This window comes from Paralichthys olivaceus, chromosome 6 (genome assembly GCF_024713975.1).
Source record: "Paralichthys olivaceus isolate ysfri-2021 chromosome 6, ASM2471397v2, whole genome shotgun sequence".
Classification (NCBI taxonomy): domain Eukaryota; kingdom Metazoa; phylum Chordata; class Actinopteri; order Pleuronectiformes; family Paralichthyidae; genus Paralichthys; species Paralichthys olivaceus.
The window spans coordinates 13672745-13685279 of record NC_091098.1 but is presented as its reverse complement, the minus strand read 5'-3'; the positions used below and the strand labels follow the sequence as shown (position 1 = coordinate 13685279).

The following is a 12535-nucleotide window of genomic DNA, read 5'->3' as shown; positions in this document are numbered from 1 at the left end:
AAAAATTGCAGGATGGTTGTGGTTGGTGGAGGAGGGCGCAGACAAGCGGTGGAGGGGGGAGCAGTGTGTGTTATCCAGACAGAGTTGTTGGACAATAGTGATGATGACTGAAGCCGAGTGGAACTTGGGTGAGTTTTAAGATAAAAAATGTGTCCTGATTCTTTTTGTTTTGTTTATATCCGGAGCAGGAAGCGCGTGTGACCTCGAGTCAAATGTTTTGAGGAATGGCTCTGGCCAGGCTGAAAGTTGGCCGCTGCTGTAAAACTTGGCTCTAGTCTGGACTGTGAAGCAGACCCTGGAGCAACCTCCATGACCTGGCCCAGCCTGTAACAGGGCTCCAGCAGCTAATGGTTTCCAAAGTGAGAATAGTGGAGTGAACAAAAGGTAGAGCTGTCCCAGGAAACATGCTGGAAAGTATCTGTGGATGTTTATCTGAGCAATCTGCTCCGAGGACACATTAGAGACGTTGTTTCCCCTTGGGAAATGATGAAATAAATCTTGATGAGTCTGTGGCACATACATTTGACAGGTGGGATTCCCCTCCATTGGCTTGTTGGATTTACAACCCCCCTCATGTCATAAATTGATTATTGCACTGTAATAATGGAGAGTATCTTGGTGTGTTTTTGAAGGAAGAGTTTAGGGGGATCATGTGTGAACCAGTTTCAAACTGTTGAAGGGCCACCAAATTAACTTGATGCCCCCCCTTCAGCACCCCAGAGGCTATGAACTCTGGCCCAAGCACATGCAGGCCCTCACTGTGGGGTGGGTGAGGGCGGGAGGAGATCTGTAGCTGTTGTTGTAAAGAGCTAGGATTGAGGGGGGTGGCTGGTGGGATGTGTGTCTGTTTAGGAGGGGGCAGCTTAGGATCTGAAAGCAGACTACAGTTATTTGTCTGAAAGGCAGCTTATCTAATGTTTTCAGTTATAGTAACACAGGGAGGAGGGCTTGTTTGCTTAAATCACTGTAACATTGGACATAGTAAGTGTTCTTGTGACTCTCAGAAGCTGAATCCACAGGGTATGAAGCAGCACACAAGCACAAAGAAAAGCCTCAAGATTCAAAACGAGGACAGAGGGGAAGCAGCGATTGCCTTCAATCTCTGCCATATAAAACAATCCTTTCCTGAAATCCTTCCACTGCTGCTGCATTTTTCACCGAGCTCGAATGTGGACTCGGAAGTTGCATCGCTAATTGTGAGGAGCTAATCTCCACCATGCCCAGCTTCCTGTGGCATTTTTTTGTTCCTCTACTAGCAGAGAAGTGACCTCTAGCTTAATGATTCAGATGAGATTAATCCACTTGAGTGGGACTACACTACACGAGGCTAATGTATGACACCGGCTATGCAGATAATGGATGGTTGTTGAAACATAAAGGTCTCCGAGAAATAGTTTGAACATTTGAGGTTTAGTCACACAAACGTGAATATGCAACATTGTGTGAGCTATGAGGAGTAATTACAGTTAAACACTCGACAGTGGTGTTCCTGTAACTGGGGACAAAGCTGAACTGTCAGTCAGGGCTCTCCAAGCTGAAATGGGAGTGACTTGATTTCAGGGTCAATAGCAGATAGAGTGTAAAGATATTACAGACAACAAGTCTTTTACCAATTTGATGTCACTTGACACAAGTTTATTTGTGCCACCGCATTAGCCTAAAAATTACTAATAACATAAACAAAATAGGGTTTAGACTACACTAACACCAATACATTTTTGTACATTACATTACAGTTAAGTTTAAAGCAGCTTTTTTAAAGAAAAACAATCTTCATCCAGTGTGTTTTTTGCTCTGTATTAGAAACAATCTCCACTAATACTGAACCAACTTGAAAATGCATATGACATGATCATTTATGTACACCTGAAATGCGTGCGTCTGTGAAAGCAGGAGGCAGATTGTGTGTTTGCAGTTGACTTTATTTATTTTTTTAGTTGCTGAAAATACTATGATAAGAAACTGTAATGAAGGGTAGGACCAAGGATTTCATTTTCAGTGGCCGAGATGGAACCGTTAAGACCCAATCGGGAAACGAATGTGGGTGGCTGTGTCACTATTTCCAAAAGGCTCAATTTCTGTCCTTCTAGACTAAAATGCATTTCCAGAGTTTTTTTGAACTAAAACTCTCTCAACTTTAGGGGCTTAATAAACCCTGGAGTTGTCTGAACAACATGAATAAAAGTAACAAATGTGATGCGTTTTAAAACTAAAATGTATTTGTTTTTTTCCAGACATTTGTAGAAGACATTGAGATTCTTATAGAAATGGACTGTGGCATTCACTAGAGGTGTCTTTTGTAGTAGAATTTAATGCTTTTGCTGTTCAATTGTGTGGTAGTGCTATTTTTCCAAATGGTAACTAGTTATGTGACTGAAATCCCTGTGTCAGCCAATGCTGTCATGTAGGAAAACTTGCATAGCTTGTATTTCTGATTACGTTTTGAAACAGCATCTTCCTCACTTCCCCCAGAGGTTAGAATATCCATTTAGTTTCACTCACTTGTGGATTGGATGAAAAAGGAAGTGGCGGTTGGCCTCTTAATGGAGTTGTACACAAGAGCAAGAGTTGGTCTGCAGTGTGGGTTTTGTATGGGAAGACAGCACCGAGCGTTTCAGCCTAAGACTCCTATCAGATGAGAATATAGCAGCCTAAATCATAATTATGTACACACTGCCATACTGCTGTCTGTATCATTTCGCATCATCTCTATTTGCAGTGCTTAAACCAGTGTTTGTGGGAAATTAAATCTGATGTGCAATTTGATCTGGGTCTGAGTCCGCAGTCTGTTGTTGATTCATGTAAACCGAGGGAAGCATAGTAGCAGTGTGAGTCATTCCCCCCTTCACAAACACAGGTCTCACCGCTGACAAGGTACAGCGAGCTAGTAAACATTCACCTCACATACAGGCGCGTGTGAGTGTCACCTCTGAGGAATCTGAGGGGCGATATCCGGATCAAAGAGGCTGTTTCTGACCATAGAGAGAGAGAGAGCAATGCTTCATACAGTGAGGCTGTAACGGCTGTCTAGCTGCTCAGACACGGCTGAATGTTTGACAGGGCATTGGAAAAATGTTATTTAATCTGCTCGCATGATGGCTCTCACTGGGATTGCGCCACGCTGCGTCTCTGCACCCTTTTCCTGCCTGTGTCAGGATGATGGCAGTTGCTGGCTGGTAGAAAAACACTGAGCTTGCCTGTGTGTTGTTTTTTTAATGGCATGATGTAATGCATAAAGAATCAGAGAAAGTTGAGTTGTAACTGATGCAGTGTTGGCTGTCATTTCATTTTGTTAATGAGTGAGTCTGTTTTGGGTTTTGATATCATTTCCATTTGGGTAATAGTCTGAATGACTGAATCCCATTATAATGACAAAGAAACAATCCTTTTGTTATTATAATAAGCCACATGAATGAGAACAGAGGTGATGTTTAACCCATTAAACAAAGTCCTGTAAGATGCTGTTCAGGTAAACTTAGGTTACAGGTCCAGCCTTTAGCCTGTCTGAATGCGGCTTAACTGCATATATCTAAACCACATAAAATGTATCTCTTGCAATTACCCTCCCACTTTTGACCCCAACAATACAGAAATGCCAGAGCCGCCTTGTCATAAAGCCGGGCGGAAAATCAATAAGAAGTCATGGCTTCCATACCATTGTTGGTACCATCCCCCGACACAGAAGCAGACTCATGGTTTTGAGGAGCGGTGATAAATCTCTTCAGCTCTTGTTGATTCTTCAGATGGGTTTCATTTCTAAATGGATTGAGCCGGCTCGGCATTTCCTGACCTATTGTCCTTGCAGATAGTGGTTGTACCAGTGACTCATTTAGAATACATTAGCACCAGATTGACACAGTACCCATGAAACTGTGGCAGCACCGCTAAGGAGGCAGTACCCTCTGGTGGGTGACTACTGAAATGGAGATGAAGGACAGGAGAGGTACTTTGATTGTTCATAGAAAATTCCATCTAATTTGTTGTGTGCACAGAAGAAGGGCTGATATCTTTAATTAACATAAACCTCTGGAGCCAACCATGAGTGAGAAATTGGTATAATTGAAAATAGGCCCTATCTCCTTTCCCCCCTCTCTGTCTGTACATCCTTAAAGCAGCTGAGCCCATCGGAGGGCACTTTCACACATGTTAAGTGAGGGGGGGGGCGGCATCTGGCCTCGTTAATTCAGTGCATGGTCATAAAGTGGAATGGCGATCCCCACAGGGCCGCCCTGCTCTGAACACAGTCAGATGGAGCCTGGAGTGCGTCCTCTCCGCTTCCTTGTCCTCCCTGTTGACTGTCCCTCTGACACCAACTCTGACGCTTCAGCATGAGCATCCTCACAATTGCAGCACGGTGGTTAAACACAGGTGCAGATGTCCAGGGGAAATAAAAGTGAGAGTGACGGTCCATAAATCTTCATGTGCCAGGAAATAAAATTGTGCTACCGTTAAGATGTGTGCTTTTATTGAATAATCCTTATTTCCATTCACTGCTTTCAACAATGAACTGGAAGCTGTTGGGTATTCTAGCAATCTATTGCACCGTAACAGCCTCCCCCACCAGCACAACATATTTCATATCAGTATCCTGTGTCCATTAAGTGTTTGTGATATGATGAGTGGGCTGTCAAAGTCTATATTTCAGTATCCACCTTACATCCCTACCTCCTCAGCAATGGTAGCAAATAATCGAGTGATGGCAGCGGGGAGCATTCATGCGGCACATTCATATCCTATTTTAGCAAGTAAACATTTAATCTGTTTAAATGTATCACAGCTTTATTTATGCATAGAATCTGCTGTTAAGTCTGAATTATACATTAGCCAATGAATAATGCATCAGTGCCATTCCTTAATGATTACTTGCCAGGCAGCGAATGGTGATATTTGCTGATAAATTTACCCATTGATCTTGCTGGTGTTTAACCAACCTTGTAGAGATGATGTGTGCTGCTGCTGAATTTTGTGTTAAGGGAGGTTTTTTTGTGAAGGATGTAATCAAAAGCAAGCTAATTGTCTGCGTTATTTTTAATGAGATGTCTTTTTAAAATGACAAGTGAGCCCTACGGAATTAAAGGGAATGGATAAAATCTGAATTCTCTAAGCACAGCGCTCACCGGCTGCAGATACCAGTTCTGCCATTTCCTTTAATATCTCGGCTTGGTTGGTGTTTACATATTGTGCCCTTTGAGTGGTTTATCCTCAGACCTCGAAAGATCAATGTACAATTACAGTTTTGTCTTTGTTGGCTTGTAGCCATTACACAAGTATGTTTGTTTGAAGTACAGCACCCAGGCGATGTCTGTTGAGTTGGTAATTTCGCCTGAGCTTGGTGAAGGTTGTCTTTTGATACTGCGTCTTTATTGGCACTGCTCTTAGCGGCCACACCGAGCCAGATTATTGACACATTATCCGTATAATGCTCTCAGTATAGCATTGCATAAGCCTTGGAGCATAGCCCCGTTACTGTGCAGATATATTGCTTGCCCACACAATGAGAAAATATTGACTTGTTGTCACTCAGTCATTTGATTAGTCGTGCGGATGATTTGCTTTTCATTTGTCACCCTGGCAACATAAATTGGAAAACACGGCAACAGCCTCTTGTACCCAGGAATGAAACTGCGGAGCTTTGCGGACTAACATGTGGAAAAAGCTCTCTCGAAGCAGGAATAAATATCTTTATCACTCACACTGTATCATTGGTAATAGTCAGCTCAGCTTGTCTCCACCAAAAAAAGCCAACATTTGACAGCGTTTTCACTGTAGTATGTGAAGCTGTGTGGGAGTGATGCACTCCAACAATTAATCTTTGATTTTACAGCTCAGTTGAGATAGGTTCATCCACATATTTAAAGTGTTGGTGAATTACTCCATTTTCTTTTGTCTGTAAGAAGAGCTGCATAAAGCTGTGTGTGTGTGTGTGTGTGTGTGTGTGTGTGTGTGTGTGTGTGTGTGTGTGTGTGTGTGTGTGTGTGTGTGTGTGTGTGTGTGTGTGTGTGTGTGTGTGTGTGTGTGTGTGTGTGTGTGTGTGTGTGTGAGCCAGGTCATAATGAGAGCACCTTACATTTAATCCAATAGGATTCATCTGTGGCCCTGTTCTTCCAAAAATAATGAGGTAGATCGTAAGGGCTGCCCCAGGCTGCATGTAGGGAGATGATCTCTCTGAACCGGCAAATCATTCCTGTTTTTTTATGCTAAAAAGACAAGCTAATGACTTTTCTTGATGTGTGTCAGTGCTTTAAGTTAACTAGCATTAATTCACAGAAAGATCTAATGGGCTTGATTGTCAAGCTGAGTTGAGGCAGCCAGTGAGAGGCTTGTGCTCGGGTGGGGGGAGCGTAATTGTTTTTGCTGGCGGTGATTCTCTCTGGAAGGGATGACTGCACAATCCAGATATGTAAACAAGAAGAAACTGAAAGGCAATATGCTGATACCTTGTCTGTTTCCTCTTGATCAACGTAGTTTTTGAAATGAAATTTCGAAGTGTTGCCACAACACTGTTTGGATTCAGCTTTGCCAGAAATTGTTACTTTACAAACCTGTGTCTGCTCAACTAAGCATTTCAAACATGTAAATCACACTTGGACAGCAGAGATCTTGAGGAAATCATTAACTGTGACGCCGCACCATAAAACAAAGGGAGTGAGACTTAACGGCAGCAGATGCTCACAGGGTTTGATGCTGCTTATTGGAGCATGACACTTATTTAGTGCAGCAGAGGTTCTCTTTCTCCTAATTTAATGTTCATGCATTTATCTAAACCTCTCATTTCTTTGTTTGCCCACGCCTGGCGTCATTTTTACACACTGGGAATCAAGTGGCTGGTTTGTCTGCTCAAGACATCTTGTATTGTTTATCACATTGTAGCAGAGTAGCAGTGCTCCACACTAACTATATCCTCATCTTGTGGACGATTGAAAATGTGTTTGGTATGAACAGAGATCTTCTACGGGACAGCTCCAGGATGAAAAGGGATTTTATATATAATATTATTTCAAACTGTTGCAATGCTAATGACGAACTGAACAGAGGGCTGATTTGTGACTTCAACATACCTTCTCTTCTCATGCAGTTACTATAGTTACTATCACTCACTACTTAAGGGCTAATTTACATCTTTTTTTTTGCAATCAAATTGAAACAATCACCAGCTGCTAGCTAACAGGTGCTGTCCTTTCTGTGCTTGAATAAATTAGCTTAAGTTTAAATTTAGACTATTTCATTATGACTTTGTGGTCGTAAACACTTGGTAAGCATTGTTTGTACATGGACAGTAGTGACTGCAGTAATATCACCACTGTTAAACCACGGACCAGGCTAATCAGGTCATAAAAATTAACACTGATAAATAGCGAATCATTTGCAGCCATTGTAATAGGAGGAAAACGATAATTAGATTATCTCAAATGTGAACGAAGCTGTGGTCTGCAGCTGCTTGTCAGGTGAATGACTCACGACTAAGCAAGCTAACAACTGGGAATGTAAGGAAGTTTGACACTAATATGGTTATCAGAAGCAGAAACAGGACTGCAGCAGGCAGCATACATATAACAATTTAATCTAATCCGATTAGAAAGCAAGAATCTCTTTCTGTCTGACTTCCCCTTTGTGTGAATATGTCTTTTAATTTTATATCTTTTTTCCAGTTTTATTATAGAACTAATTACCTTTAATAGGGCAAAACAAATATTATTTCTGTCCGAAACATGTAAATGGAGTTCTTTATTATGCCACTATTACAGATGACAATAACAAAGAAAAGAAAAGACATTCTAGATTTGGGACTGTTAACATTCACTCTGGGACGTTTAAAATTATTTTTCTTAATGATTGTGAAAAAGATCTGAAGCCCTGAGAGTTGACTTCCACCTCATGTTTGATAAATAACATAATTACTCAGCCCTGCGCCAGTAAAGGAGGGAGGTTGCTGTGATACAGTGAACTGACTCTATTGGTCTGATAAAGATCAACCTAAGACCCACCAGGAATCAGTCCAGTTTACAAACACTGTTTTCAGGGTCAGCCTCAGTATTTGAGTGAGCGTCACGGCAAGACTGGACATCTGTCTCCTTGTGATCTATAATGCCCACAATCCCTCTCACAGACTGCTGGCTTTGGATCTCAAGCAGCACACCGGTTGCTGTAGTACACCCAGCCACCCACAAACACTGACTTATCTCACTAAAATAAAAAACAAAGAGAATAGAAAGCACCTTAAGAGCCCTGCGCCATCATAACTCCACTTCAAAATGGAGGCTTTTGTTTTGAGATTGTTGGAGAGGACATCATAGCAAGGTTGTAGCACATCTTTTCATCCTCAAACACACTCACTCCCACTCACTCAGTCTGCTGTCGGTGAAGGAGATCCTCTGCCTGATAGGGCTTCAGAGAAATGTTTTCCTCTGGGACTGTTGTTGAGGCATTTCTGCAGCTCTGCCATGCACTGATTAAAGGGACACTTGTAGATAATCCTTTTAAAAATAGGTCTTTGTTGTGGCAGTAGTGGGAGTGCGGCGGGTTGTGATGGGGGCAGAAAAAAACCCCAGATTGGGATTTTTAAATGGTTATCACCTTGGTATGATCTGCCACTCTGCTAACATAAATATTTAATTACAGGGTGGCTGAAATAGAGCTGTTACAGACTTCTAGTGAGAAATGGAGCTTCTATTTAGAGCCCATACTGTTTCATAAAGTCATGGCATTGGTAGTCAGCCCAAGGTTATTAGTGTGGTTTGAGAGTAGTGTGTGTTTGCGCTGTGCCTGTGGGTTGCTGAAGAGTTCTCACCCTTTTCTTGCTGCAGTGATATGAAGGAGAGAAATGCACTCAGTCTGTTATTGAGAATTCACTCATGAATCCTTGATGGATTACGGGCGTGTATGTGTGTGTGAGAAAAGAGCGCTGTTGTGGCAGCAGCACTATACTTAATGCACGACAGCTAGACGCGGACCACTTGTGCAATTGAAACAGCTGTACGTTTTACCCTTTACTACCTTAGCCTTTTCTCTGTTTCATTTCACATGCTCCCTGCCCTCTAGTTTGTTTTTCGATGTCATATATTTCATGCAAAATTGGTTGCCATGGCTTGCATCAATGCCTGCTGGAATGAAGTTATCGCAACATAAAAGGCAGATTTCCCCGCACTGATCGTACTAACTGTAACTTTCACACCTCAGTGAGGAGAACCTTTAAGTATTAGCCTTGTTTTAGATTATTTTTTGGCCAGGATTATAAAGTGAAGCCTGTATTAGGACTTGGAAGTTACCGCACAGTTCTTAAAACACTGATCTAGGCTTTGCTTTGATTCATCCTGTTTACTCATTACATGATATCTGTGGTGAAGTCAATTACTTTCAGCTTTCAAGTACCTTGCTTTTGGTCACAGTGTGGCTCTTTTTACTGGAGCTCCCATGGCCTTGTGGTGTCTAATCGGGCCAGTGATTGGCATGCGCTAACATCTTACCTCTCCATGTAGGAGATAGGTGGGCAAACACAGCAGAGTCCTTGAAGCACTTCCCATCTCTGCTATTGGATTACCAGCTGCCTTTCCAGGCCTCATCTGCACAGATGAGTGCCAAGATCAATGGAGCTCTTAGTGCAAAGCTAATTCGATCAGGACTGGCTTTGCTACTGCTGATCACAGATTTTTTTTTTTTCTTGACGTGAAACAAAAACTTAATCAAGTCAGGCCTGTGTCCAATATCCTGTATTTTCAGGCGTTCCAACTCCCATAGACATCAATTAGGAGGCATTTCATATTCATTATTGAATTGTTAGGTTGGCCTGCTGAGAAGAGGTGTGGAGATGGAAGTAGTGAACTGCTGCGTAAAGTGGTCTGGCCCGTTTTGCTGAGAGTAGCAGGAACGCTGCCTTTTCTCCAGCGGAGCAACTGGCATCATAAATAAGCTAAGAGCCTGTGTTTTTAGAGCGATGAGGTGTCTCCTGCTTTGACGTTGAGCAGAGAGAAAGGGTTGAAGGGCATATTGACCCACTTGTACTGGAAAGCGAAAAGCAGACTCTTCAGTGGCCCCATTAATTATTGTTTGATGCTAATAAAGTTGGGGGGGATGGGGCATGTTATGAAACATAATTATTCATCGCAGAATTTCTCCCCGATGAGCCTTGTTCCCCTTCCCCTTGTGATCAGTAAGAAAGCTACCGGGGCAGCAGGAGAAGATGTCCCCTCAGCCTTTTAAGGAGGGAACAGGGTGAAGGGCGCCATTTGCCCGAGTGATATATGAGGAGAGACAGCAATATATGTAAGGAGCTGCTGAAAGAAAGATAGAAGGTCAAGGCACATTACACTCCAGCCATTTATTGGCTGAGCACATACTCTGACCTGGACTGCAAATACAGTTGCTCAGCAGCAGCGTTTTTGTTTATATATGTATGTGTTTGCATGTGTGTGCATGTGTGTGCGTGTCAATGGCCTACACATTTTAGATTGACATGTGTGTATGCACATAGATGAATGCAGCACTGTGGTGAATGTGCTCCCAGTGACTTTTTATAAGCTTGATGCAGTTGGAAGCTATTTTAATAAGACTGTCGCTCCACAAACCTGCCCCCCTAGATTTCCACCAGGCGACTGCATTGGCAGACGCACCAGAGACTGATTTCCTATGCATGAGCACAGCATATGGTGTGCTTAAACACAATACAAGAATAGGATTGGTTTAGAACTGTGTCATAACATTGTGATAATTGAGTGCACTTTGAATGGTTACTCCAGCTCCATGTATGCTGTATATTTTTTTTCTTCTTTCCTGTTACTTTGCTAAATTTTTAGAAAACAAATAGTTCATGTAAGGTCTGTTTTTAAAAGTGTGTGTTATTTGCATAGGCAGGGCTAAGCACTATTTCCATTGTCATTAATGGCGCGGTGACAAGAGGAGAAGCCGGCGAGGCTGCCATGGTCAAAGCCTAACATTAACATTCCAAGAATATCTGAGGCTTATTCACAGCAACTCAGCTGCGCAGCCAGCTCAGTTCACCTTTGGTTTAAAGAAGACAAAAGCGGGCGGATAGTCAACCTTAGCAATGTTGTCTCTGCAGTATTAATGTGCCGTTGTTGTTGCACAGTGAAGGATGCAATGTGTAATCCAATATATTGCAGTTGTTAGGTCTTTGGAAAAATGAAAATATGCAGCTTGTGTTTGCTGGAGGCATAACACACTATCAGTTAGGGATCAAGTCTCCATTTCACACATGAACAGGCAGAGTTAATCTGTGGATCACTACTGTACACTGTGTAATATCCACCCTCTCCTCTCATATTTTCCAAAAAGCCCATTGTTCTAGGCTCATGCTGCTAATGCTTCGGAAAATAGTCGTCTTTTTCTCGCTGAAGTGTATTTTTAGGTGAAGACCCAAGCATTCACAGGTAGTTAACCATGCAGGTCTGACTCTTAAAAATTAATTATGTGTATTTGCAGCCTACCTGTGTGTGTGGCCTGTGTGTCTGCGGCAGGGCGCACTAAAATGCCACTGCTGTAAGAGGCCCAGTCCCAGCCACTGCATGTTTTATGAGCTGTCCTCAGAGGATATGGGAGCTCTGAGCTCAGATCCTGCTTGTTGTAGCAGCATCACCTCGTCTTTTTTTTAATGCAGGAGAGGAAAGCCGTGCAGAATTGGTCTGTGACTATAGTTTAAGTAGCATGGCTGGCTGCGTAGACGCCTCACAGACTCATGATTCATATTATTCTCCTCATGTGCACTGCTTTTCCCTCTGCCTAGGATCACTCGCATGCACATCTGAGATGGTGGATGACAAGGCTGAACGCTGAATATTGCACTCCCCATGTCACCCCCTCTATTAACTGCTTTCTAAAGCCATCCTTTTCCTTGAACAAACACATCTCCAACTAGATAATGTTCCCTGCCAGTGTCTATTTGCAGTGATTACACAATGACTTGTGAGTTATAGGTCTGGTGGCGAGAATACTGGGATTATCATGGAGGATAACAAACAGTGTTATGTATAGAAGAGAAATCTTTTGTTGGGTGGGTGGACGTTGGTGGTTTAAGGAAAGACATTTGCATATGATATAATGGCCCTTCCTAATTAACACCACCACCATCTGCTTGAGGACAGAGCCGAGTTTGCCACATCACAGCTAAATAATTTAGACAGAGCTGGTTTTGTGTACTGACCTAATGGCTTTGTTTTTGGGAGCTGTTCCTGAAAACATCCTGAAGGATGGCCCTGCCTGTCAGAACTGTCTTATCTATCACTCTAATCTGCTGTATTTATGTTTTTCCTCTGTGTTGGCTCGTCACTCTGTGTGGCATAGTGATTAGAGTAGCTGCAGGATATAGGGCAGCCGTGTGAATACATTTCCTCCTCTCCCACACTGATTTAGACACCCAGTTGGAGTTGAAGTGACGGATTGGATCATTAAGCTGATCTGAGAGGAAGAGTCAGGATATTTGATTGTAGAATATCAGTGCAAGTGGTACATGATGGAGAGCTCAAATATTAAAATCTCAAGAGTCCTTTCATTTTATCAGAAGACAAAATCATATTTTTCTTTC

At 42.5% G+C, this 12535-nt stretch overlaps 1 protein-coding gene across 5 annotated transcripts in view; it reads left to right on the top strand.

Annotated features, from left to right (window-relative positions):
* The window catches only part of rerea (arginine-glutamic acid dipeptide (RE) repeats a), a 125050-nt gene that overhangs the window by 35471 nt on the left and 77044 nt on the right, over positions 1-12535 (top strand). Inside the window, exon 1 of one of the 5 annotated variants that reach the window (XM_020089126.2) lies at positions 92-128. The exons of the other annotated variants lie outside the window; for them this stretch is intronic. The gene's annotated coding sequence lies outside the window, so the exon portion shown is untranslated. Of the gene's footprint in view, positions 1-91; positions 129-12535 lie in introns of those variants that run through there. 5 annotated transcript variants of the gene reach the window in all.